This window comes from Euprymna scolopes, chromosome 8 (genome assembly GCF_053919585.1).
Source record: "Euprymna scolopes isolate OS-2025 chromosome 8, ASM5391958v1, whole genome shotgun sequence".
Taxonomy (NCBI): domain Eukaryota; kingdom Metazoa; phylum Mollusca; class Cephalopoda; order Sepiida; family Sepiolidae; genus Euprymna; species Euprymna scolopes.
The window spans coordinates 130703424-130728492 of NC_136489.1; the positions used below are offsets into that span (position 1 = coordinate 130703424).

The following is a 25069-nucleotide window of genomic DNA, read 5'->3' on the forward strand; positions in this document are numbered from 1 at the left end:
ACTTCGAAACAGTCCTCTGCCAACAACTTCGCCTGACGTCAAACAGTTTTCCGCTCGATTCCCGTTGTCTGCAGGTTAAAATATAACTAGTCGATAATACCCAACAATACAGGATAAGAAATTAGAACTAGAAGATACTTGATACAGATTATTTTATTAGCATTATAAGTAACTAACGGGACCTGTGGAAATCAACAAGGGACTCATTCATATGTAATATATTGATGTTTGCATTCTGCAGCTGTTCAGCATAAAGAGACACGCTCTGATATTATTGTAGCTTTTTTATTAAAACTGCAAAAGTAGTTATCTAAGCTAGCACGGACGCCAGGCAAAGCTCGGTCATAAAGTACGCTTAAATATATGATAATTCTTGCAGATTTCGTACTTATTATTATAGATTTGATTTTCTATCGATTTATATATATTATAAAATTGCGATTTAAAAAATATAAAATATATCTATATGACTTAGGTGCATTAGTTTATAAAATATATATTATTATTATTATTATTATTATTATTATTATTATGCTCATAATGTAATTCATTATTTCTTATTAACCGCATGCAATAACAAGTAGTATAAGTGGCGTTAAATTTCCCCAGATATCTTTTGATAAATTACTCCTCTTTTGATAATAGTTATTTACCATCGATTCGATTGACAATAAGTTTTCCCAATATTCCAGTTCCTCCACGGTTCTTCTATTGGATGCCAGAATGTTTCTTTCTCTTTTCAATTATTCCACTTCCTTGACTATTATTATTATTATTATTATTATTATTATTATTATTATTATTATTGTTGTTGTTGTTGTTATTATTGCTCTTGTTGTTGTTATTATTATTATTATTGTTGTTATTATTATCATTGTTGTTGTTATTATTGTTATATTTGTTGTTATTATTATTGCCATTCTTTTTTATTATTGTTGTTGTTATTATTATTATTATTATTATTGTTATACTTGTTGTTATTGTTATTTTATTGTTATTTTTGTTGTTATTATTATTATTATTATTAGTAGTAGTAGTAGTAGTAGTAGTAGTATCTATTGGCAATAGCGTATACATGGTTTATTTCCAATTCATTGCGGTTGTGTTTATTTTGTTGTATTTACTAATAAGATTTGTAGGGTTTAGCTTAAAAGAGATGAAGATCGGCTAGTGTGTTAAAGGCATTGTCATAGTAAGGAAAGCAGAGATTAAAGAAAGTTCAATAATAGAGAACAATATTTAAAGTCGAAAGAAGACAATAAATACTTCAATATAATTGAAGGATAAAAGACAAGTATAGAAATTAGTTATGACACTGCATGCCACCTCAACGATGAACCAAATTCTTATCCCAGGTTTATTTCTTCATATTTTATGAATATTCTTAAAGTTTGGCACGTTCAAAACTTTAGAACTATTTATTTGATCAGGCTGAAATTCTTAATTATATTACCAACCTTCGACTGCTTGCCATTTGTAAAACATATATGTGTTTTTAGAACAGTATAAAAATAATAATTATTATGGTGTATGTATAAATAATATATGTGTGTTTAGAACAGTATAAAAATAATAATTATTATGGTGTATGGTGTATAAATAATATTGAACTACTCCATTTTCTATAAAGACCAAGGGAATATGTCTTTCGACGTTAGCACACACGTGATACACAAATCATGCAAACTTTGCAGTCGGACTGCGTATGATCACCCGCTTTCTTTGTTGCAATTACTTTTCTGTTTAATATATTTTGTTTTCAAAAACATACCCGATCCTCTTTCATCTGGATTCTGACGAGACCACAGCACTGACGAGGGGGAAAAATTAAGGAACTCAAGGCTTTGTCACCAAGAACACTGGCAAATATGAAAAATTAAGAAACCAATACTATTTCCTACCATAGCCATGATAATAAATGGACAATTGATAAAAAGGAGAAATGAATGGAAAGGAAAATAAGACATAATAAAAATGAAATAAAAAAATAAATAAATAGAATCCATGATTAGAAAATCATAAGAATATATAAGAAAAATAATCTCAAACAAGAAAAACGATGGTTTCATAATTGGTGGAAAAATTAAACTAAAAATTAAAGGAAAATAAAAACACATAAACGAAAAAAGCCTAAAGAATGATCCAAGCAAAAAAAAAAAAATGATAACACACTGAAAATGATTATAATATGAAAACTCGATATGAAACGTCGTAGAAATATCGCTAATCGTTAAAACTATAAATAAAAAAAAAAACAAGCAACTGAAAAAAGTTGTTTAAAAGAAAAGAATCCTTAAACGCCTCAAAAATTCATAGCGAATAATATTATATCCCTTTTTTGTAAATCTTGCTTTTGTTAAGCTACATTTCAGGCTAAAATTATAGTGACGCAATCCGGGGCCTCACGCGCATGTCCGGGACTCACCGGCTTATTTGTCGAGGAAAAAATCGACCGATGAAACGAACAACGATCAACCCTTTCTTGAACACACAGCTCCGACCAACCTTCGCTTCAACATCAGTATCGATGTCAAATCGTCGTTGCGTGATGCTTGGTAGAATTTGTCGAGCCATTTCATCTAAATTTAGTCTTTCGCACCCAGCCCATTAAGACTTGTTAAGCCCTGCAACGAGCAGAACTAAAACGATCAAAACAGGGGGGGGGTAACTGTGCAGCTTTTGTTCATTAACTTAATCCGGAAGAGGATGAGTACTAATCGTCCTTGGTTAATAAAGTTGGTCAATTTGTTTTGGAGAAAAATTCGAAGAGATTATCTTGAAGGGTTTAAATAGCTTTCAACATAGTCTCGACTAAACTGAGAACAGAAACTGGTTTGGAACCCTTTTAAAACGTTCTACGATACTTGCTAATGTATTCGACAGCAAACAGCCGTAATAGAAATATGGACACTTCAGTTGAAAACGTATTTTTTTCTTCCTTTGAAGATTGTAATGCTGGGTATGGGGCCGCCAAACCAGCTGGCAACATTGCCCCGCTTTTTTATTGAAACCAACCGAGAGCTCTTTTTAGTATCCTCGCTGTTCCCTTAAATGCAATTGTCAGAATCTCTTTTGCACTTGGTTCACCAGGAATATTAGTTAGGTAGGACTTCAGAGAATTGCAACACCCTATAACGTATGAATAATGACTTCACTTTAATGATCATTCTATTCATAAGCAATTGTGCAGCTCTGCTAGAAAATTTAAGCATTGTCTGAATCAAAATTGTATGCATACATAAATAGTGTTGATGCGAGTTGTCCTTCATGCGTAGCTTAAAATCTTTACTATTGGAAATAAAGATATTCCTCTGGCATAAACAATTACACTTCGTACAAATCGTACAAATATCTTAGATTTCTCAATAGAGACAATGAAAATAATGCGAACACATCTTACTATTGCTGTTAGGGAGAATAGCGAAACAGGAAATATTGTAAACTAAAAAGCACTAGTTTGGATTCTACATTTCAACTTAAAAAAAAAACTATCGCCTCTAATACACTACACGGCGAAACACAATGTTACGTGGCGAAATAAATATCTCTAGATACACACACACACACTCACACACACACACACACACGCACACACACACATATATATATATATATATATATATATATAGAGAGAGAGAGAGAAAGAGAGAGAGAGAGAAAGAGATAGATAGATATATGTATATACATATTAATTTTAAAAATATAATATAATTATCCATTGGCACGTGTTTCATCGTCTAGGAGTGATCATAGTGGATGAATCTAGTGAGATTGGAAATCGGAACCCCAGGGTAAAAAGGTTAACCCTTATATCTAGGTTATCTCGCAGGCCTACTAAATGTATTGCGTTTTTATGTAGATGTTATTTGCTATTTATTCAATTATTTATACGAAAGTGCATTTTTACACAAATTCGAGCATATAGATATAACTATGTCCACAGTCAAAAAACATCGCAGCTCACAAGGGCCGAACTATGAGTATGTAAACGCCCTTATATGTGAAACTCCCATGGATTGGCACTAAAAGCCAAGAGTTTTCACATAGAATTAGTACAGCCGTTTCTTGTTGCTATTTTGCAACGAAGGTTCGAGCAGTGTTTGCGACTAGAAGTGCTTTCCCCTCCTTTCGAAAAGATAGTATTCCCACCACATAATATAATATGGTAGTATACAAATTTCATGGTAAGTGTGCGGCTGACTACGTGGGACATACTATTTAGCGATTGGAGGTGAGAATTTCCCAACATGTCCCCCCCCCTTCGATACGTAGGCACAAACAATGGCCAACTTACATACTCATAGATCGGCCATTGGTGAACACTTATTAAAGTGTCAAGTCTGCACTGGAGGTTACACGGATGGAGCATTCTCTATTTTACACAGAACCCGCTCGAGAATACATTTGAAAATTCTCGAAGCGGTCACGATTATTTTACGAAAACCAACTCTGTGTAAGCAAAAAGAACACACCCATAATCTAGAAATTATGGGTGTAGTTTGAGAATGCTTTTCCGTCTCTCCAAACTTCATTTATTAATTTTACGTCCTCATTCGTTAATTTTGGTCTTTAGACCTCGATATAATTTTTTTATCTCTTCAACCCGCCGATGTTACAGTTGAAAAGAATCGTCCGAAAGATATTTCGTTAATTTAATTCTTTTTATCCCCCTTTTTTCATACGTTTTTCCCCCCTTCATTCGGTTCAAATAATTTTGAACTACATACAGGTTTTGGAGATTAGATTTTCAGACTTTGTAGTATTTCTTATCGATTAAACGTCAAAAAAAAAAACAAGTCCTCAATTTGAATAATGGAATTTCCCCCAGTATATATATATGCATACGTATATGTATGTATATATATATATGTATACGTATATGTATGTATATATATACGTATATATATGTATATATATGTGTATATATATGTATATATATGTGTGTATATGTATATATATAGAGAGAGATAAGATGAGAGAGACAATTAGACTACATTTTATTAATTTTACTGTTGCTTTTTTCCAAAATCCAAACGTTGATATATTTTGTAAACCGCTTTACTCATAGACGACCTTTATAAAATATCAAATTTAGATCGTTCAATTATTAATTTGTATGGAATTTAAATCTACCTTCCCTTTTATAAAAATAAATATTGCGGTACTAAACCAACATCGATTACGTTTTGCCTCGTGAAAAAAAACATAGATATTGCTGCTTATACAACCAGTCATTCTATTTTACAAAAGCATCGTTGAAAGTTTTAAAGCCAAATCATCCAAATCCATAAACGAATATAAACAAATTTATGGACCGACTTCTATTAACTCTATTTTGATTCATACATCTGACTTGCATACATTATCTAGTTGATGTTACAGTAGAACTTTGGAATACGTTGCCTGTGGGATACGTGTTTTTTTTTTCGGGTTACGATGTAGAATACAATGTTTTTTTCCGAACCTTGGTTACGGTATTTGCCCTGCATTATGGTATTATTTATGATATTATTTGATTCTCTACATGTGTTTTGTATATTGTACTGTATGTTGTTACTAATTTTTCATACCGTATACCGGGGTCGAACTGTATGAACGATTTTATAAAAGCTATTTAAAGGCCGCAAATGAGGGTAGAACTGTGAGTATTCCTATGAGCTGTTAGAAACCGACTTATGATGGACGTTTGACTAATTACAAATATCATATTAAAACACTATTGGTATAATTCGATATGAGTTTAAAGTTCCGTTTTAAGTCTGACCGTAATCAAGTCGATACAGTTATGTATGGTTCTAAGCGAAAGTCAACATTCGTAAACACTGAAGACCTAGGGAAAAGATTAAAATACGTAAAATGACCAACGTAGGAATCATGGCTAAACGCTTTTGAGAGAAACCTCCTTAGCTTCCAAACACAGCTTTACAATGGGTCTAACCGTGATAAGGAAAGCACCACACCAGGGAGGTGACGGTGGTCTTATTGATAACGATACCGAATGATAAACTGGATGTGCCCAGTTTGAATCTCGTTTATTTAACAGACTGATAGGGCGTTGGTAACATTCGCGTGGTCTTTACTACTTGTACAAGATATCCTTTTAAAAAGAAATTTTAATAAAGAGGTATCATGGACATTAATGCCAAAAAAATATCATGCAAGCTCATCTAACAAACAAACACCAGCGACAATCTTTTGGATAAATACACATTAAAAAATAAAAAAAGATATAAATTTCTCTAATTATGGATCAAATTCTTCTGTCCTTTGTCGATTGCCCAGTTTAGAACAATATGAACATGAGTATAATCCGCGTAAGGACGAAAAAAGAAAAATCAAGTGAATACACTGGAATGAACAAAATGGCGGATGAGACAAAGAACCAAAGAAGCAAAGCTATGTCGACGAAGAAAATCAGAGAGAATGAAAAAAAAATGGAAGATTGTAGTGTGCGCATGCGTGAGACGAGTTTGGGCGCTTGTTTGTATGCCTATATATGTGTGTTTGGGTTTATACGTCTGTGTGTGTATCTGCTTTGGCATGTGTTCCCATGTGCGTGTTACTTCGTGTCGACGAATGTGTAATCTGCGTCCCTCCAATGTCTAAATCCGATTCTAATACTGCTTCTTGAAATGTAATTGTAGTCAAAGTCAAGGCGGATAAGCACCGCTGGCACGCACACCTTCACAGGGGAAAATGGGCAGGTTAAAATGACACTGCCCCTTCAGAATAATGCTCGTTTAGGATAATGCGGTGAAGGAGAAGGGTGATGATGATGATGATGAGGAAGAGGAGGAGGTGAAGGATGAACAGGGACAAAAGGAGGATAAAAAATTAGAAAGGAGAGGAAAAGGGGAATGATGACGTCGTAAATAGAGGGCAGGTAGATGAGGAGTGAAAGGAAGATGATATTGATGAACAAGAGGATGGAAAAGTGCATGGGTGTAATAACGACTACCAAATGAATCGGGCGATTCTGTTTTATATTTTATATGATAGTTGATCATTAAAGAATTGACTATATTTGTTATACAGTTGTTTACGTCACCTCCTTCTACTTTATTACATTATCGTCGGCATCACCATCGTAATCATTGTTTCTGAGATGAGTATATTTGCTGATGACAGCACGCTATATAACAGATACGAGGGGAAAACAAATGAACACATATCTAAAGAAATGGCAGAAACACTAGAGGATGACCTGCAATCTCTAGTGGAATGGGGACAAAAATGTATGGTCGCATTCAATGCTGCCAAGACTAAGCTTGTCTCCTTCAATAATTACAAGAAACCATCACTACCACCAATAGCAATGGCCAAGAACACATTACCCGAAAGTGCTTCTTTTAAACTCTTTGGCCTAACGTTTACAGGGAACATGAACTAGAATAGATACATTGAGAGCATTACCAATGTTGCTGTACATAATATAGGCTCTCTCTACCATGCTAGAAAACTACTTACGCCTGAATGTATCCTGTACCTCTATAAGGTCACCATTCATCTATTCATGGAGTACTGTTACATTTGGGCTGGTGTATCTGCTACTTGCCCCACACTCCTTGACAGGGTTCAAAAGGTGGTCGCCAACCTGATAGGTCCTGAACTGTCATCTAAGCTTCAGCCTCTGCCCCATCGACAAAATGTTGCATCCCTCTGCCTGTTCTACAAGTACTTTAATGGTGAATGCTCTGACGAACTACAAGCACTTGTACCCCCTCGACGTGAATACCCCCGACAAACTCGACAAGCAGCTATATGTCACCGCTTTCACAGTAGAAATCTCTAGGTGCTAGATAACCTTCTACTACAATGTAATATATAAATTTGTAAAGAATGAGATAAATGTGGGGACGGAAACTTATAAGAAGAATATATTACCGGATATGGAAATGTACACGACTTTTATGTCTATATATTATTAATGTTATACAATTCTACTCCAATAGTTTATTCCCCAGAACTGCTAGACTTTGGAACACCCTTCCGGAATTCTACTTTCCCAACTGTACTGACATGCATAACTTCAGGTGTAATGTGAACAGAGATCTTGCTACTCATGTCCTTTCATATTGCCCTTGCAATTTATGTCCTCGATAGTAGCTCCCTACTTCAAAGTTGCAATGTGCCTTGTTTGGGATGAAAATTGAATTAAAATATGTTTGCGTGCTGTTTCATAAGTTAACGTGTGTTGGGATTGCTTTAAAAAGATTCACTTCAAAAGTGGCCTGTCTCTGTCGACATGTACATTTATCCTTCTCCCGTCCAAATACGTTTTTTGTCAATCTATCTTTTCAATGGTTTTTCCTTTTTTAGATGAACCTGTTATCTTAACTGTTCTGCATTAATAACGCTAGAACTCTCGTCCATGCTTTCAACGTAGCTATACAATCAGAGTATCATGCTCTGACATATCTTCCTATACAGTTTAAATTTTGTTCTTCCGCTGAACTGAACAAATCTAAGCCTCTACTTATTTCTCATATTAAACATGCATCGTATAATGTTCATATCGTTTTGCGCTTTTCAACGCATAATCTCAAGCTTTCACTCCCATTCACTATAAGTTTGCAAATAAATGCCAGATAGACTTTTTTCCCTTGATCGACAGTCATAATGCTTTGTTGTTTAATAATAGTCAATGCCTCTGTTCAGTTTCGAAAGACAAAGGATGCCCTATAGGGGCAGCTTCGTGTGTAATTATGAAGCAAGAGTTGCGCAATCCCAACCAGACCTCTCCTGACTCGGCACTGCTTGAGTCCAGTGGCAAGGATAAGTCCAGAACGACTGGAAACAATACCGAGATAAGCGGAGAGCACATACAACACCTGGGAGTCCCAAATGGTCACCCATGTGGTACTGGCCAGGTTCATCGTTGCTTAACTTCGGTGATCTGATGGGAACCCGTGTGTCAAACGTGATTATGCCGTATTAGTAATGGTAAACGCTCCCTAAACATGTCTTTTCTGTTCCTGAATTGTGTGTACGCACTAGTGCCCGGCTCAAACAAACAAACAATAAGCAACACTTCCTAACAAACTCAATAGTTTTATATTTGCCAACATCTGAGTTTTCATCCATCTCTATCGTCTAATATATTTTGTACACAATTTGCTTATCCGCTGTCAATCTACCTGCAGTTTCACTGCTCGTATTGTTAACGAAGTGCTTCGTATTTATTTCTCTACCTATCGCGAAAAAATGTTACACTAAGTTTAGAAAGTGAGATTGAAAAGTCGGAGGGTGGACTTCTTAGAACTGCACAGAACTGTCATTACACCGCAATCAACAGGAAATAGGTCATTATAGAAATGGTCTAATTTCTGTTGATTTTGTGGACTGAGGATAAGTGTTTGCATGTATCAAAGTAGTTGAATTGCATTTAATTCCACTTCCAAAAGCTGTGCAGAATAACTTCTTTTATTTTTGGAAATTTATAACAGCGCAACCATTTTAATCTTGATAACATTCACTCTGAAATCTATTTCATTCCATAATAACCCTTCAACTCTCTAACGTTCCATTGTTTCACAGATAAGTACTAAAGCTTTGCCATACATACTATAGTTTGGTAAATCTGTGCGGAATCGATTATATCGTGTTTAGGACATAGAAATTAAAGATAAGCGAATCCGTACAGAACACTTATGTACGTCTAACTATAATATTCAATCTGTCATTAAATGTTCTGTTAATTCAGAACACTTTTTATAAACATATTAATAAATTGCTTGACAAACCTTCACAAAATAGTCGTTTCTCCCTTGTTTACAAAATGCCTACAAGAAACATTTTCAGCATTCTGCAAAATGATCAACTAAATCCACGAAAGCAAAATACAACTTTATCTTTTTTTTTATGGAATTCCCTATCTGACACTTGTCTCACGATAAATATAACACCAGTGATACTCTCCTGCGGCATAAAACCACACTGAATTTATCTATGCTTATTTGAGTTCTTATATTCGACTCAGTATTCTCTCAATCAGTTTCAGGATCTGATCCATCAATTTTTATCTCTGTAATTACTTCTATTTTCATTGTAGTCTTTCCCACTCTTACTACATTGCCATTCTTTCCGGATGATCTGACTTGTAAAATCGGTTATAATATAAATGCCTGTATCACATGAAGTCGTCAACATTCCTGCAACAACGTCTAAGGATTCATTCTTCATCTTACTCATCACTTTTTCTAAGTGGGCCATCAGTTATCAATGCACAGAGGCTACTCGAGGGTAAGAGTTTACAGTGACACTTGAGACAACAACGTGATGAACGCTAGTAATGACAATTGGGTAGACTTTCATTTTTAAGGGGAACTTCTCGACAAGAAATTGCTTACATTGAACTTGAGGACGACTTTGTTGTATTTAAATTGAAGTAGGTCAGCCGGATAGGGTTCAACACGCCCGCTTCAAGGAAAGAATCTTTGTTCATAAAATTGGCGTTTAAATTTACAAGCCGGTATAGAGAGGGAAATTGTTGATAGTGGTTCTAGTAGACGAGTGCTTTTTGAAAAGTTTGGCAAAGGGGGATCAGAGATTAAGGCTCATTCGGGCATTTGCTATAAAAATAACGATAGCGCACAGTAAGGTTCATAACGTCTCTTCTGTGGAAAAGTGGTTACAAAGAAAGAAAAAGCTCTTAGACGTTTTTGCAAATATAAAAACGGTTGCGGGTGATACAGTCATTAATATTATCACAAAACTCAATTTTACAACGTCTTGAGTCTTAATCATGTACAGTATTGTGTCCGGAGTGAAATACTTTCTTAAGCGGTAGAATGACGCAACTATTTTTTTAGTGACTTTGGTAACAGATTTGACTCAAGTTTTTTTATTTGAGGTCAAGAGTAAAGATCACACAGAAATGTTTGTCGAAGCAGGGTGCTTCGTCGAGATGAGATCCATTCATATCAGTTGAAATGAGGATCAGAGCGTTTGTGCTGAAAAGATAAAAACTTAGTTTTGGATGCGTTAAAATTAACAAGACATCTTTAATTTTATTGTAATAAGTGCTCAAGTTCAGAGAAAAGAGAGCTTATGACAGACCTAAGTCGTTACTGGCCCTAAACGTATAGCAATAGACCGTAGTATCATATGCGTATATGTCGACAAATGTACTAATGTCATTTGGCAGATCATTGATAAAAGACCTTGGGCTAAGGATGGATCCAAGACGCATGCCGTTGTTGAGATTTTTAGCTTCGAACATCTGCTCACCGATGATTACTAGTGTATAACTATCGAAGAGAAAATATCTGATGCTTGTGAAGACATTTCCAGATATTCCATAACTGGAAGTCTTGTGAAGAAAACGTTTATGCCAAATCCTATCAAATGCTTAGAAATTAATCCATCGACGATAGATTCACTGATCTCGTGAAATTACAGTCAGTACATTAGCTGTAGTTCTCACAGGTCAGAGACCATATTGCTTGCCACTGTTATGTTGTTTTTGTTGAGGTGGTTAACACTTTCTCCATTTTACACATACTTGAGCGACTTCCCCGTGACCCCCACAATACTATTTAGTCTGTACTGGGATGCAGAAGACTAATTTCCAGTATTTTAAATACGCAACCAGCAGATAAGGTTTTCTAAGACGTCGGGAAGCATTTCTCTTTTAGTCGTCGATGGAACAACTTTGCGAGAATAAGTTCTAGTTCCAACTACAGCTTTTTGAGTATTATGACTCTCAATTGCTTTGCTGTCATCGAGATTTTGAGTGTGTGAACGTCCTGAATAGGTACGTAGATCTCGTTCATATTATTTACTTTCTTAGGAGCAAATTGGAAAGGTAGCATAGTATTGAGATTGATGCCATGTTCTTGGTCAAGAGTTTAGCTTTGAAATATGCTGAGGAAATGTCCTCAGGGCTTCTTACAATGGTGAATACATTTATAAGATTTTAAAATGATAAAATATGTTACCGAATCTTTCTTACATGTTAAACTAGACGAATTCGGTAGAGAATTTCATTCTTATGCGTTTAATATAATTTATGCATCATATTTTTTTTAATGTTAATCAGTCCGTACACACATCTAGAAGGCACCGGTAATACAATCAGTTTGTACCAGCAAACCCTTATATCTGAAAGCCATTCTCATACCTGAAAGCAACAAAAGTAACTGAAATTTTGGATATCGCTATTGTTATCAATATTACCGGTAAAATCTAGATAAATGACTATTAAACAGCTATCACGAAATATTAACTGACATGAAATAGAATAGAGAATACCGAAAATTTGCAGAATCAATCTCCGACTCCAGATAAAACAGTCGGATTTTACATATAAGAAATAAATCATTTCATCAATCATACTTACTGAGAAATACTACTACTGCATATGCTGCTCAAACTACTACTACTACTACTACTACTAATAATAATAATAATAAATGAAATCAGCAAGAAACCCTATAGAGGTGAATAAAACCATAGGAAAAATGGCAAACTGAAGAGCAGTAAGACACGACGGGATACATGCATACTGGTTCAAATAATTCATAACGCTACACGAAAGACTATCCCAAAACATACGGAGATGTATACAGGAAACAAATGTGATAGATTGGATGATAAAAGGTAGAACCACACTAATACAAAAGGATACACAGAAAGGAGCCGTCCCCAGCAACTATAGGCCTATCACGTGCTTACCCACTATGTGGAAAATACTAAAGGCACAACTGAGGGAATAAATCTGCTACTCCTCCCTTAATAATCGTGAACTTCTCCCCGAGGACCAGAAGGATACCAGAAAGGAAAGAGAGATACACATCTGCTAAAAAGAAGGAGAAAGAATTTAGCCATAGATCGACTACAAAAAAGCGTACGACAGGATCCGCCAAGCCTTGGATAATAGAATGTTTAAAATTGTATAAAATACCAAGCAGGATAATCAACGTGATAGTAAATTCAATGAGAATATGGAGACTAGAATTGGCAGCTGATGGACAACACATAACAGAAATTAACATACAAAGACGCATCTTCCAAGGAGATTCAATATCACCATTGCTGTTCATCATAGCCATGATGCTCCTAAACAATATACTGAGAAAATGTCAAGCTGGATACAAGTTGTCTAATACAGCGTTAAAAGGAACCACCTAATGTATATGGACGGCTTAAAACGTTTTGCAAGAAGCGGAAAGGTACTAGCGACACTAATAAAAACTACCAGAGTCTTCAGCAAGGATATCCAAATACAGTTGGTATGGAAAAGTGAACACTACTAGTTATAAGAAAGGGAAAACTGGAGAAAACAGGAGGCATGGGACTACCCAGCCAAACAGGGATGAGGGGTCTAGGAGAACCAGACGCCTGAAAATATTGGGAATTCTGGAAGAAGACACCATCAAAGCCAACGAAATGAAAGATAGAATTGAACAGGAGTACCTCAGGAGAACAAAAAATCTTCTCGAAACAAAATTATGTTGCAGAAACCCAATAAAAGGTATAAATAGGCAGTATAACTAGTAAGATACTCAAGACCGTTCATAGGGTGGACTAAAGGAGAACTGAGACAGCTCAATCAGAAGACAAGGAAATTCATGACCATGCACAACTCACTACACTCAAAGGACGATGTTGACCGACTCTACGTGAACAGGAAAGAAGGCGGGAGAGGACTAGTTTGTATAGATGAATGTGCGCATGACAAAAAAAAATTAGAAAAGTACATAACGCAAAACACTGAAAGGCTAAACATGGTACCGAGAGACACTGAAAAAATCGACAAACCAGAAAACAGAGAGATAGAGGATAAGACGAGAAAATAAAACTGGGAAGAAAAACAACTACATGGAAGATTCATAAGGATGACAAAAGATGAAAATACGAAAGCACTTGGGCATAGATGCGAAAACGACCCCTATGCCGAGAAAATAAATCCCTAATGACTGCAGTACATAAGTTGATAAGAACCAACCACATCAAAGCAAAGATCGACAAAACACAAGAAAATAGTAAATGCAGACTATGTGGACAAAGGGACAAGACGATAAACCATATATTAAGTGAATGTAGCAAACTGGCCCAAAAGGAATACAAGAACAAACATAACAAAATGGGAAGGGCGGTACACTGGGAATTATGTAAACAACTACATCCCGAACGCACACAAAAATGGTACAAACATAAGCAGGCAACAGTACTTGAAAACGAGAATCACAAAATCCTATAGGATATGGGCATACAAACTGATAAACCCATCCAAGCAAGAAGACCGGGTGTTGTAATAATTAACAAGAGAGAAAAGTCCTGTAAAATCGTAGACCACTGGGCGATTATAAAAGAAAAAGAGAAACAGAGCAAATACACAAAGCTCGCCAGAAGCTGAAAGGGATACGGATGATTAAGAAAATCCAAATAATACCTATAATAGTAGGAGGATTTGGAATCAGAGGAATGACTAGAAAGATACAAAGAATAACAATAATGAAAACAGCTGAAATATTTACCCTTGAATGTGGAAACACATGAGCCACATGTGCGGACCAAACAAACTGCTGCAGAGGCAAAATATGAAGCGCTACATGGAACCAAGAACGTTGAAACGGCATATCTCTAAGTTTCTTAATTATCATGTCACCGCCATCTCCCCCCCAAAAAAACGAGTAATCAAGGAGGAAGAAAAGACCGAGGAGAGAGCACTGACCAGGCCCCTACTGGACAAGTTCGAAGAGAACTGGAACCTTGGGGAGACTTCTTACCAGTAAAGACCAATGGCCGTTGCTAGTGAGAAATCAATGGTAAGCGGTTGTTGTTATAATGTAAATTTATTTGCAAACGTTATTGAAAGAGGTTGAGAGTACTGGACACCTGGGGAGACTTGCTTTCACTCAACTTCCGGGGAGTATCACAAGTTGATATCAAAGAGAGATCTTTGATGATCTGCGGGTCAGCTCCTTGTAAGTTAATAATATTAATAATAATAAAATTGTTCTCCATAGCCATGATGCGCCCTTTACAATATACCGATATAAGTTCACCAATATGGATGAAAGATTCAACCACCTAATGTACATGGATGACCTGAAACTGCAAAATCCAAGAAGAAGCTAGAGACGCTGATTAACAAAACCAGAGTCTTCGAATATTCGAATGAAATTCGGTATGGGTAAGTGCACACTGTTGGTTATGAGAAAACTGAAAGCAACGAAAGGCATGGAACTACCAAACAATGACGAGGAAACTAGGTGAACATGTCCGCTACAAATATGTGGAAGTTCTGGAAGCAGACACTATTAAAGCAATATAAATGAAAGAGTAAATTATAATAGAATACCTCAGAAGAACAAGTAAATTCCTTGAAAATTAACTAAACAGCAGAAACTTAATAATAGGTATGAACAAATTTTAAGTAAGATACTCTGACTTCATAGCTTGAACCCAAAAGAATTGAGATATCTCAATCAGAGGACCAAGAAACTCATGACTATGCACAATGTACTATATACAAAGGATAATGCTGACCGTGAAATAGGAACGACGGAATAAGAGGGTTGTTTTGTATAGAAGAATGTGTGAGTGACACGAAAAAGAAATGAAAAAAATACATAATCCAGAATACCGAAAGGACAATTCCTGTAGCAAGAGACACTGAAAACGTGAAAAAAAGCATAAAAAAGTAAGAAGCAATGCATAAGACGAGAAAAATGTGAAAAGAAAGGACGATTTATAAGGGTGATAAAAGATAGGACTAGGAAAATACTTGGATGTGGCTACAAAAAGGAACCTAAACAGAGAAACGACGCCCCTAATAACAGCCGCACAGATAACGTGATTAGAACCAATTACATCAAATCAAAGATCGACAAGACACAAGAATACAGAAATATGAACAAAACGACAAAACGATTACCCACATAAATGAATGTAAACAACTCTTCCCAAAAGAATATAAGAACGGACGTGACTAAGTCTGGAAGAAACATGGAACTATGCTAATAACTGCATTATGAACACCCAGATAAATTGTGCAAGCACAAATCGGCAGCAGTTCTTAAAAACGGAAATCACAGAACTCTGTGGAACATGGACGTAGAAAGAGTATAATCTATCTAAGCAAGACCGCATATCATAATAGTTAATAAGAAGAGAAAGTTGCCAGATCGTTGATTTCGCCGTTCCAGTAGACCAAAGGGTGAACATTAAGAAGACGGAGAAACGAAGCAAATAGATGGAAATGACCAGAGAGCTTAAAGGGGTATCGAATATGAAGAAAGTCAAGATAACAGACATAATGGCAGGAGGGCTAGGAACAGTCACTATAAACTTTGAACAAAATTGAGAGAGATTGGAATGAAGTAAATGGCTGAGAAAATGCAACGATAATAAAAACGACTGAAATATTAACGCATGCATTCAATGCAGAGACTTATACATATGAACTACAAAAGGTAACCGGACATACAGAAACTGCAACAGAAGAAAAACAAAAACAGAAAACACCACATGAAATCGAGAAAACTGATACAGTATTATTGTAAGTAAAAATCCTACTTAAAAAAAAATATTATTGTAGTGTCGGCATTAACTAGGGAAACACGAAATTGTCTCCCGTCCTCACAAACACCACTGGTTATTCTCAGTGAGTACATTGTAATAACTAGGGAGTATCAATGATAATAGGTTTATTACCTTTCAAGTTCTAGAGAAAACTCTCACCTGAAACTAACGAGAAATATTTGGTAATCAGTATGATTATTTGCAACGGGTTTCACCACTTATCAAGGCCCGAAGGCCACTCAGGGATAAGGGTTATTGCGTGTACAGTAATCAATGAGATAGTATTGTAGTAATCATTAGTATTGGGGGTTTGGATAGAGTGTCTTACTTAAGGGGGCTGTTTGTCAGGAGCTTATTTATGTTACGAAAAGAAAGGAATACTACTCAGAATATTTAAAACTTGCAATCATTCGAACTCCAGGGAATATCGCCTCTCGTTTACCTGTAAATTACTCATGTAAAAATGTCCAGCAAATAAAACATATACAACGTGTTATAATTTAGAAATATTTGGTGCTATCTATCAGTCTACCAATTCGAATAAGTTTGGTGATGTCAATCAATACGTTGATACGTGTTGAAAGTATAATCGCCAAACACACTAGCGTCCGGTCACTTAGATAAGCTTTATTACGTTGTAGACTTTAATGCCCGTTTCTAGGCGCGTCAACGCATATCTATATTTCTATTTGTTTATTATACGATTTGGAGTGGATTCTCACATTTATCGCCCCTTTCAATTCACCGCTTACGAATCATTACCAAGGAATACCACACTCATGATAAAATATAAATATACAGATAAAAATATGTTTATGTAACAACTGATGAGTTTCCAATACGCTATCATAAATACATTTTAATATGTTTTCATATACATAAATTTCATCTTAAATGATTTATGCAATTTTTTGCTGTTGATATGATCTAATACCATTTTTCAAGATATATTCGTTAATTAACAAATAAATTAACTTATTAATAATAAATTTTTAACAGTATTCTTAAAATATGGATTAATGATGAAATTGAATGAAAAGTATTTAAGAATGTCAATCACAGATATCAGTTTATTTACAAAGTTTCAATTAAATTAGTCCTTAATCTTATTTCTAGTAAAGTAATTAGTCATTTTTTTATTTCTGTAACAGTATTGTTCGACACTTTATATTAGTTATGGTATTCTGATAGAATTTCTCTTAATAATAGTTCTCATAACCCATGTACCCATTTTGTTAACCCGAAATAGAACATTGGTAACGAGATTTCAAGGACTCATAAGTGAAAAACGAATTTTTAAATACCCCAGTGTTCCCACAATAACTAGTAATAGGGATTCGAGAACGAACTGTTATATACTGGTTGGTATGGCGGTGACGTCTATTTTATTAGCACGAAGCCTGTATTTTCACTATCCGAGATTTTTGAATATCTCGATAGATATAGAGATAGTTCGTTTGACATTGATGCATATATGTTTGTTGTAAGTCGTCTAGTGAATGGAATGACCGCTGTTCATTTATCAATGAATAACGAGACGCTTTGTTATAAAACAACATTGTTTATTTAATAAACATTCATATACACATAATCGGCGGTAGAGGTGGTGGTGGAGATAGTGTAGGTGGAGAGGGTGTGGTTGCGACCGTGACAGGCAGTTGAGCGTCGTCTGTCCTCCCCTTTCTGCTGTCACACTCTGATTGACTCTGACTCTTGTTTATCATTTCTTTTTATTAATTTTCCCGTTAACCAATTTACGTCATTGACCCACATTCTGACCCTCTCGATGTTCGCTTTTGGTCTTACTTGCGGCCGAATTACGTCATCTTATTCCCGGGTTTCATTTTTGTCGGTCAGGGTTTAAGTTCATTCGAACTTTTCTCCATTCAACGGTCTGACCCATAAACCGACTTGCGTCATAGGACCAGGTCATCCAATTCCAGGTTGCATTTTTGATGGCCCGGATTTCCAGTTCATTCGCACCTCTCCTCTCTCTATTACAGAACGTTGAAAAGTTAAATTTAAAATACCTCAGTGTTTCCCGATCACTTTATTCGAATAAACAACGTGTTATTGCTAGGGACCGATTTCAACAACACTGGCCAGCAACGAAGAGAGTGTACAAAAATACTAGCAACAAATCAGTCAGAGAATCGGAACCGTTCGAAGCCAATTACGTCCAAGGATGGAGTACTGCTGCCACATCTGGGCGGGAGCTGCGAAAAACAGTATATCCTGCCTTGACAGTGTACAAAATAGACTTCGTGGCTTAGTGGGGGATGCCCTTTTCTCTTCCCTGCAACCTCTCTCCCACAGAAGAGAGGTTGCGAGCCTGTCTTTGTTTTATCGTTATTTCCTGGCAAGTGCTCGTCTGAGCTCCAATCTCCTGTCCCCCTCGCCAGTCTTTCACGATAAACTCCTGTCTAGCTGAAACCATTGTCAATAAGTTTCCCCACTCTTTATCTATACCTGAATCAAAAAGTAGATTCCATGAGCAAAACTTCTTTCTTAGAAGTGTACGCCTTTGAAACTCTCTTACGTTTTCCTGTTTCCCACCTGACTACAACTTGGATATCTTCAAGTCCAACAAAAACAAATTCCTGATAAACCGCCTCCTTAAGTAAGACGCTTTATCAAATCTCCATTACTAACGATTACTACGATATTATCCCATTGATTACTGTACACGCAATAACCTTTATCCGTGATGGCTGCTGGGCCTTGATAAGTGGTGACTGCGATGTAAAAACACGGACGCTAAACACGTTTAAAGCACCAGAAAGCAACTCCGACATTTGCACTGAACCTCAATAGGATTCTGAAGGATTGGTTCCATTAACCAACAACTGATATCACACCGCACTAATTAAAAAAGAAAACTCTTCAGCGGATAAAAAGTATAACTAAAAATAAATCCGTGCGTTGATCGTTTTCAAACTAAAACCTTATTACTCCGTTTTTCATTTTTCCCTTAAAGAGAAAATTAAATGTTGTGAGCAAAAGAAGTTGATTTTTACTCTTTTTGCCAAGAGTAAAAGGTGAAATTTACTTGAGAAAGGTGTAGTTACTTTTTTTTTTACCTGAAGACCAGAATTTTGTTGAGCGTTAAGTAATACGGGATACTTGGAAAATGGTAGATTATTTCTTGCACACATTCAAAGTCATATACTATTTTCTTCCCTCTTAATGAACCGCCCCCTTAAGTAAACACTTCAGCAAATCTCCTCACTAACGTAATGTACTTGCAATAACCCTTATCCCTGAGTGGCTTCTGGGCCTTGATAAGTGATGATCACTGTGTAACAAAAAACAACAAAAAAAACATAATTCCCTACCGTCTATATTAATAGTCGATCTGCGTGATGCATACTTTCAAAGCTCAGTCGAGGAAAATATCACGATCAAAGGCAAGACAACAATGGCTAACTTACCAGTGTGAAAGTACAGACACCTTTTCTTTGTATTTCAATTTCTTTGTAATATGTTGGTGCAAAAATACTGTCGTTTTTAAACGTTCACATATGTATATATACAAACGACATTATTTTTGCATCAGCCTAATACAACACTTCTACTTTAAGGTTCTCTTCGCATCTTTTATGGCCTTTACTCGGGCCACAACAATACGTATACATATTAGTGTTGGGACGATTAATCGTAATCGGGATCGAGAATCGGAGAAATCAGAGCTTTTTGGGATATCGGAATTGGTATCGGAATCGGCAATATATGAGCCTATTTTCTGATGCCAAAACCGCTTCCTTAAAGTATATATTTTTTTGATTTTGGTTTAAAAAGCATCTTCCCTTTTTGTATTAATAATAAAACAATGAATATTTATTGATTTAAACTTACAGTAAGACTAAAAAATCTCTAGATCTCCCGGTTACAAGTGTGTTTTTTTTTACGTTTGAGAAAATACATGCACATTTAAGATGCGTTTTTTACAGTAATCAAGACAAAATAACAATTTTATAGTAAAATATTCAGAGATTTATAAAGAATCGGAATCGGTAATTGTATCGGAATCTGGAAAAGTAATGGAATCGCCACATCACTAATACTTACCTAAGGATGACATACACAATATATAAAATAATAAAATGGCATTGTGATATAAATTGTGCAAAAAAGTAAAGAAATATATTACGAGATAATGATTCATCAAAAAGGCGAGGTTTAGTGTGTTTATGCCGAAAAAAATTATTGGTATTTTTCTGAAGACATTGGTTGATTCGAACAAAAACGGTAAAGCTATTGCGTTTGATTTTATATTTCTATGCTTAAGATGTTATTCTTTGTATTTTCAAATACACAAACTAACACACCAACGCACACACAAACACATACACATGTATATATATATATATATATATATATAGAGAGAGAGAGAGAGAGAGAGAGATAGAGAGAGAGAGAGAAAGAGAGGGAGAGGAAAAGGGAAAGGGAGGGGGAGGACGACGAGAGAGAAAGAGAGGGAGAGTGATCAACATTGTTATTGTCTTATATATGTTCTATTGTTATAGCTAGGATATATGGAGCTTCTAGTTAAAAAAGATTAGTATATACAAAAATATTGCAAAAGCGTATTTTTCATAAAAAACATACAAACACACGAACACGCATATATATATATGTATATAAAAGTGAAAGGGTGTGTCCGTGTGTGTGTTTGTATGTGTACGTTTCCCTACACAATAACTCTGTCAATTTTCAGTCTACAGACTCAAAATCTGATATACAAGGTACTGAGATTTGGGGAAATCTTTGTAATCCGTTTTCGGCCAGAAATTTGGCTGTTAAGGGGTCAAAGTTCAACGATTTGACCTTTGAGAACTCTACCAAACTCCTCCACCAATTTTAGTAAAAACCTTGAAATTTTAGATATAGGTTTCTTGGACACGGATCTAAATTAATAACTTGAATTGAGCCCAAAGCAATAAATTTTAAGGGGTCATAATACGGCTCAAATTTTAAAAGCTCGCTACCAAATTACTCAGACAATTTCTGGTCTAAACATTTGAAATTTTACATAAAGGGTATTCAGAGATAGGGCAAGACTTTTAATCGGTTTGGGGCGAAAATTTGAGCTACCAATATATAAATGTATGTATGTTTACATGTCTGCCTAAAACTTTCGAGAGATGCAAGGAATTCTCACAAGATAATTATCGTTTGAAAGCTCGACCCTTCAGACGGCAAATACCGAAAAATTGGCTAAAAACATTAATTTTCCCACCCTCAACTGGGCACTTTTCTACAGGGAGGGGTCATTTTTCCACCGATATTTTCAAAAGTAACCCCCCCTTTTTCGATTTTCTAGCCTTAATTTAAACTTACGTGACTTCCCGTTTGGCGGTGGTCGTAACAGCAAAGACGGCACGTTTTTTCACGTTATTTCCTCCTACTACCACTTTTTTTTGTTCAACACAGACCTCCAAACACCCGGTCAACGCCGGGAACTCATGCTAGTATATATATATATATATATATATATATATATATATATATATATATATATATATATATATATATATGTCTGCGAATGTCTATGTGTTTGTGTTTTGTAAAAAAATATTATTCTTGAATTATAATCATTAATTGTTAATTTCTGTATTTTCATAAAAAAAAAAACTCAGTAATCTCTCATTTTACTTCCAGTCAACACACAGGGAAGAAAGAGTAATATATATATATATATATATATATATATATATATATATATATATATATATGCATATAGATACATATATATATGCATATATATATACATACATATAATATATACATACATATATGCATATATATACATATATATATATATATATATATATATATATATATATATATACAAGGTGACCAAAAAAAAAAAAACGGACCCAACTCTAATTACGCCCCGTTTCTTAGTGTTTTGCCCGAGTGAAATGAAACTTTGGTCATAACTAGTTTTTTTGTTTTTTTTTTTTACATAGGCAACACCACATTATCAAGGCCCAGAGACCACTCAAGGATAAGGGTTAAAGAGTGTACAGTAGACATTGGACAATATAGTAATCATTAGTAATGAAAATTTGGTAAATTTGATAACTTATATGGAACGGCTCATCAAGAACTTATTTACTTTAGACTTGAACACAACCATATTGTAGTCAGCCGGAAAGCAGGAAAACGGAAGACAATTCCACAGGCGTGCAGTTCTAAGAAAGAAGCTTTGTTCATGAAATCTACGTTTAGGTTTAGGCACAGATAAAGAGTGGGGGGAATTATTGATAGTGTTTACAGCTAGACGAGTGTTTCTTGTGAAAGTTTGGCGAGGGGGGACCATAGATTGAAGCTCAGTCGAACACTTTCCATGAAAATAACGATACATCAGAGACAAACTCGCAACATCTCTTCTGTGAGATAGAGGTTGCAAGGAGGAGAAAAGGACATCTCCGACGAGTCTACGAAGTCTATTTTGAACTCTTTCAAGGCAGGACAAGTCCTTTCTAGCAGCTCCTGTCCAGATGTGGCAACAGTATTCCATCCTTGGACGTACCTGGCTCTTATATAGATAGAGAATAGCATCAGCAGTGAGATATTTACCGGATCGATAGAAAGATCACACCATTTTTCCAGCGGCCTTGGCAACAGATTTGATGTACGTGTTCCATTTAAGATCAGGAGTAATGGTCAAGCCCAGAAGCTTGTCAAAACTTGAGGCCTCCTGAAGACGAGAGCCATTCATTTCAATTGATGCCAAATGTGGATTAGAATGTTTATGATGTAAAGAGAGAAGCTTGGTTTTAGATGCATTAAAAGTAACTAGACACTCCTTTCCCCATTGTACTACGTGCTCAAGATCAGAGGAGAGAGAATTGGAGAGAACTTGGTCGTTTACTGTCTTAGATGTGCTACCATAAATGGTAGTGTCGTCAGCATAAATGTCTACAAATGATGTAAGGATGTGATTTGGAAGATCATTAATGTAGATCAGGAAAAAAGTTGGGCCCAGGATGGACCCATGAGAGACACCGGCATTAATACTGTGAGCTTCTGATTTTCGTCCCTCAACTACCACTCTTATGGACCTATATATTATTATATTCAAAACATCACATCAAAACACTAGAGTCTTTGGCCTTTTTTTCTCCGTTAACTATAAAATGCTCAGAAAAACAATTGAATGTCCTCTGTTTTTTGGGGTCACCCTGTATATATATATATATATATATATATATATATATATATATATATATATATATATATATATATATACTTTAAACTAACCGAACATTACAAATAAAATATGTAATCGCTGTAGAAACTGCACTTGTATGTTTAAAAGATAACATAGCAGAAGTCAAGAAAAATTAACCCATTGCATTTTTACTCCCCTTAAAAAGGGGGGTAGAATTTTTGGTGCGTAAAGAAAATGTGTCCATTCTAAATATGATTTATCCGAAATAAGTATTTTTTTTTTTTAGGAAAAGACTAACTGACTCAAAATACATTTATTTTTACAATAAACATGTGGAGGTAAACATAATATATCGATGATTACAGAGTGTGAGAGTGACTTTCAAAATCCGGCAAGATAACTTCATATGTTAGATTGGAAATATGAGACAAGGAGTTCTCGCAATAAGTAATACCAAAAGAGGTTCAAATATCATAAAAATACTAATATCGACATAACCAAAAATAGTAGACTTATTAATAAACGCGATACACCGGCTTTCAGTCTCTTAGTTGTATCACATTTATGATTGTGTTGATTTGCGTGATTACTAACGCAGAAATCTTAAAAGCAATAAATATTACACCTAACAGAGAGAGAAAGAGAGAGAAAGAAAGAAAGTGAGAGACACCTGCTATTATCCCAACTAACATCACCTCGTGACAACACCCTCTACCGCTTTAGTCTATCTTACAAGACACGCAGGGCGATGATCATCTTAATCTATAATCAGCCGATGTTTTCATAACTCAGCCTGATCAGGGAAGGCATGACCAATATAACATTGCGCGCGTAAAATAGCGCAGATCTGACCTAGATAAGACAGAGATTTAAGAAAGAGCGAAAAACAGCTTAAGATTGGCTCGTCTAAGAGCCGTGCAGGCTCAAAAGTTCAGCGGACAGATGGATTAGATCGAAGTCCTTTATATTCTCTTTTTTACTTGTTTTATACGATAAACTCCTGAACGCAGATTTGTGTAATATCTTTGTAGGGATCAAATCTGAAGAAAGAGTACCGCATAATCTTTAGAAATATTAGCAATAATAGCGATAATGATCAATTGATTAGAATTTCTCGTATCGCAAATCATATCTATTTTTGGCGGTTTCACCAATAACGTTAAAAGAGAGGTCGCACTGTTTGTAAGCTATGCATTATTATAAGAACACAATAAGCTGTCTCCTGAAAATCTGTTTTAGTCATATGGAACAAGAAAGAGAAAGTAACTACCATATTTGAAGTCACTGTCATTATTGATGTTGGTTTAAACAGAACTAAAAGAAAATACTTAGGTCATATGTGCATGAAAGATACTGAAA

General features: G+C 35.4%; 1 protein-coding gene and 1 pseudogene across 1 annotated transcript in view; both read right to left on the reverse strand.

The window, feature by feature from the left end:
* The window catches only part of LOC145283770 (uncharacterized), a 260810-nt gene that overhangs the window by 61516 nt on the left and 174225 nt on the right, over positions 1-25069 (reverse strand). The gene's annotated exons all lie outside the window — the stretch shown is intronic.
* Positions 8820-8937, reverse strand: LOC145284383 (5S ribosomal RNA; annotated as a pseudogene).